Source organism: Ochotona curzoniae, unplaced genomic scaffold (assembly GCF_017591425.1).
Source record: "Ochotona curzoniae isolate NIBS_2020 unplaced genomic scaffold, NIBS_Ocur_1.0 contig_1071, whole genome shotgun sequence".
Classification (NCBI taxonomy): Eukaryota; Metazoa; Chordata; class Mammalia; order Lagomorpha; family Ochotonidae; genus Ochotona; species Ochotona curzoniae.
This window is the reverse complement of record NW_024464939.1, coordinates 22,684,942-22,689,838: the sequence shown is the minus strand read 5'-3', so window position 1 is coordinate 22,689,838 and position 4,897 is coordinate 22,684,942. Positions and strand designations below refer to the sequence as shown.

The window sequence follows — 4,897 nt, the reverse complement described above, 5'->3', positions numbered from 1 at the left end:
TTTTATTGTTGAATTACTCCCTCCTGTTTGAATCTATCAACCCCGAGCCTGCTTTTCTTTGTCACTTTCTTTTATCTCCTTCTAAGGCTCTCGATGAGCCCCTTAGCCTATAACTTATGTTATTGCTTTAAATCTGCCCGCAGATTAAAGACAATTGACATCATCCTTGACATAAGTATGTTGAGTTGAGTCTTATTGTACATGTGTGTACATGCGCGTACACACACACACACAATCCTTGATCAGGCCCATCACCCCGACATTTACCTTCTAATGATTTCCTTGCCTGCTTTCCTTATCGTATGCGATCTAGCCTCCACTCAGTGTCAAGGATAGAGTTATTAAATTAACACTATTATTTTACCTGAGAAGCCATAACAGCCTGGACTGAACTGGGACCAGAGCAAGAAGCTGGGAATTCAATCCAGGTCTCCCAGGTGGGTGGCAGGAATCCATTGTCTTAAACTGTCACTACTGCCTACCCTGGACTGGAACCAGGAGTCAGAATCAGGAAATCAAACACTAGGCACCCCAATGAGTGACGCAAATATCTTAACCACTATGCTAACTGCCCACTCCCCATATGGCCTCAACAAATCAAAATTGTCCAGGTTTGCTCTTCATTAAAATCCTTCACAGGCTTTTCATGGCCTTTAGGAGAAGGCATATACCCCAGCAGATAGGCTGGCCATTTAACTTTACCCAGCGTACCAGTCCAATCCCATGTCTCCAATGGGCCTCTCACTGCGGTAACATTGATCTCCCCAGGCTTCCACACTTCTTGGAACTATCTCGGATCTCCCAATCCTTGTGCCCAACATACGTTCTCAAGCCTTATGTCACTCTTTAGCCCTGCCACCTCACCACCACCCTTCTTCCTAAGAGAGTAAGGGACCTACTCTCAGGTCTCCCTCTGAACTCCCTTAATATCCTCTACATGCCTATAATTAGTGCTTTTTATTGCAAACACCTTTTACCCTGTGTAGATCTTTTCTCATCTTTTTATTTTTCTCTAATCTGAAGACACAAGAGTGAAACATTTCAGATGCTTCTATCTAGCTTAAAAGTTGGCATATGCAGCAGCCAGTTACTGAATACACCTACAGAATAGAAAGGAGAGAAAGATTTACTTACTTATTCTAAAGGTAAAAAAAGAGCGGTGTGTGTGGGGGGGGGGCACAGAGAAAGAGAGCTTCTATTTATTGATTCATTCCCCAAATGGCCGTAACAGTCAGGGCTGAGTGAGACCAAAGCCAGGTACCAGGAATCAGGAACTGCATCCGCACAAGCGGGGCAAGGGCTGAACACTTGGGCTATCTTCCACGACCTGCCCAGGAATATTGCACTGTAACATGGGATGTCAATGTCACACCACCATCCTCTGGGATCCACTTTAAGGGTGGAATGCTTTTTAGAATGCTGGGAGGACAGCCTGGGGAATCTACACAAGTTAGAGCATGCCTTTTTACAGATCAGTGTGCAGCAAAGGAGGAACTTTATAAAGGACAGACAACCATTTATCCACACAAAAGAAAATCTTCTTACCAGGAGTAAGGCCATTAACATCTAAGCAGCTTTTCCATTGTGAACCTGACATTTCCTTCTTCTTCAAAGGCTCATTTGAGTGCTTATGATTTTTTTTTAAATAAAATAATAAAGTCATTAACGTGGAATAAAAGCTGTGGAGGATTTATAGTCAGAGGTCTCTAGAGCATATTTTATGTTAAAGAAAATGTTGACTTACTAGGCCTTCCATTCTCAATCCCTTAAGCCCTGCAGCTTTAGAAGGAGAAACTCAAATTCTTCTCTGGGATCTTAATTTTTATGTGGCTTCTTATTACTTTTTTATCCCCTCTAAAACTCTAAATCCCTTCAACATAACTTCAACTCCATCCACAGCTGAACTGGCAGCAGGCTGATCTTTTCATTGGTGGTAATGGATTTAGTTTGATTGCTGACATGGGAACAATGAGAGGATAAACAATTCCATTTGTGGCCATGAAATTCCCCATCTGTTGAGTGCATTCGTGACTGCAGAGCGCTGGGCAGGGACAGATGAATGAACCCGCCACGCCTGATGTTAATGACATCCGTCACACAAGCTGAACATGTGGCTTCATAAATCAAGAGCTAATGGCAATTCTGGTTGCTTATGTCATTAACAAGCCATCCGTTTAAATACCTTACGGTTTACCATAACACTGAGCTTGGAGACCTGACTTGCAACTCTGATCTTAACACACACACACACACACCAGTGATTGTAAAGGTAGTCAGATATTATTCTCAGTAAAATAATAGTTTTTAAAATGTTTCCAAATGCACTTTCAGATGAAATCATGTGAGTTCTGGAATTGATTTTAAAATAAAATAGGATGTTTGAATGAGTGGGAGAATAGATTTTTAAAAAAGAAAAGACTACAAATTGGTCCTTGTTAAAACCAAGTGATGGGCACTTAAGGGTTCATTATATTTATCTTCCATTTCTGCATGTGTTTTAGGTTATTCACAATGAAAACACCTAAAAGAATAGTTGACAAATGAAGATAAGTGGAAAATGAAAACTTCCACTAAGTAGCACAAGTGTTTTTTGCCTGATTCTATCTTTTCTAGAAAAAATATTATGCTCATGTCATCAACATTTAGCAATGCACTGGAGCCATTGAGAGCAAACAAGAAGGAAAATGACAGTGCCTTATGCAAGGGTCTGTTCAGTTCATTTTTTTAATGCCTTGATTGATTTTTCAAGTCTTTTTTTAAGAATTTTTTTTTTTTACATTGGAAAGGCTCATATACCAGGAGAAAGAGATACAGAGAGAAAGATCTTACACCCACTGATTCATTCCCCAAGTGACTGCAATGCTGCAATGGCCAGAGCTGAGCTGATCCAAAGCCAGGAACCAGGAGTTTCCTCTGGGTCTCCCAACAAAGTGCAGGGTTCCAAGAGTTTAGGCCATCTTCAGCTGCTTTCCCAGGCCACAGGCAAGGAGCTGGATGGGAAGTGGAGCAGCTGGGATATGAACCAGTGCCCATATAGGATCCTAGTGGATGCAAGCAAGGATTTAGCCACTAGGCTATCACGCTGGACCCTGCTTATCTCTATAAGAAAATCCTCTGAGTGACTCCCAGGGCCCCATGTTCCTGGTCCAGCTTCATTCCACAGGAGAAGCCTAGGGCAAGTCTTCATTGATTCTGAAGGCCAAAAGAGGAGAAAGAGAAACCTGTGCTCCTAAAAGTTTATTTCCCAAAATATATGCAAGTACAAAGAGAATGCTGATGTAATTGACTCAAGATAAAATCACCCAGTACTCACGGTGCTTAACACAATGCAAGTAGATAGGAGTGCAGTGGAAGGAACAGACCACAGAGCCATTCAAGGGACAGATGAAAATAGATAAGCAATGACTTCTCAGTGTAAGGGCTGCGAAGCAATCCAGGCCCCTAACCTGTTTTGGGAATCATGTAGTGGATGAGCATGCTGAGGCAAAGTCCAGGCACCAATGAAGAGGTTAGGTTAGGTTAGAGAGCCTTGATCCTCTAGAACTGTTCTATCCAACATGGCACCTAGCAATTGAGTCCTTGAAATGTGTCTACTCCAAAGCTAATTGGACTATAAGTAAAAAACACACATCATGTTTTTGAGACTTAGCATGGAAAAAGTGGACTGTCTTAATAACAATTTTGCATATTTGGTTGATTATTAAAATTTTAATATTTTTGCTATATTCCATTAAAATACATCTAATCCTTCATCTGGATTCTAAAGTTAAAAATTTTTTTTTACCTATTTGTTTATTCAAAAGGCAGAGTGACAGCGAGAGCGTGAGAAACATAAAGAAATCTTCCATCTACTGGTTCACTCCCCAAATTGCCCCATAACATCCAGGGCTAAGCTAGACCAAAGCCAGGACCCAAGAACTTCCTCAGGGACTTGTCACCTGGCTCTCTCAGTTGCACAGCAAGAAGATGGATTGGAAGAATAGCAATCTGGACTCAAACTAGTATTACAAGTAGAGGCTTAACCTGCCACAAAGCCAGCTCTTGAGCTACCAACATTTTAATTTATGGTTGGCTACATCTGTCTTGCCATTGATACCACCTGTTTTGTCATTCAGGCAATTTTTAAAATCCCTTCTTACTTATTTGTTATTCTTAAAACCTTATTTTTGACTGGATTTTGATTTAGAAACTTTCAGAGAAGACAGCTTATGTCTGTTGACTATCTGTTCCTGGTGTTTTTCTTTGGCCTGCTTCTTTCTCTTGGCCAAACCAGCATATTCTGCAGCCTCTTCGTTATTCTCAGTACATTGATTCTTCAGAGCAATGTGCTAGTGTTTGTGTTGGAGGATTCATGGAGTAACAAGACACTGAATCTTGGGTGCTTTGGTCCTAGGATTCTTAGCTTCTTTGTTTAGAGGATTCTTACAGCCTACTTCCATACATCATCTTCTTTTGAGAGACTAAAAAATTTGCAGATTCTACTGGCTCTGTTATGGTATATGATGAGGCATCACAGTATCAGTCATTCAGGAATATTTTTGTCTCATTTCTTTTTTTACAATAACCACGTTGAAAACATTCAAGTTGACACTGACGATGCTGCCCCAAACAGATTTGTGCTTTTGTCTCCAGTTCTCCTTGGTCTGTAATAGGAAGCCTCCTCACTCAGCAATAGGTGGACTCAGTCATGGATCAAGAAACCCTGGTTCATGGGAAAGCCTTGCTTGTCATTTCCATCACAGAACCAGATGGCATAACCCTTCCACTCTTCACTCAGAGCATCAGCAGCAACTACAGTGGCCATACACTTCTCATCACAAGTACAAAGTTTATGTTCATCATCCATTGCAATGAGTTTTTGGCAGCCAGGAGCTGAGAAGGAGATATTCAGCTTCAT

The 4,897-nt window shown here is 41.1% G+C and overlaps 1 pseudogene; it reads right to left on the bottom strand.

Moving 5' to 3' along the window:
• Window positions 1-4,160: 4,160 nt before the first annotated feature.
• Window positions 4,161-4,897, bottom strand: LOC121166598 (annotated as a pseudogene).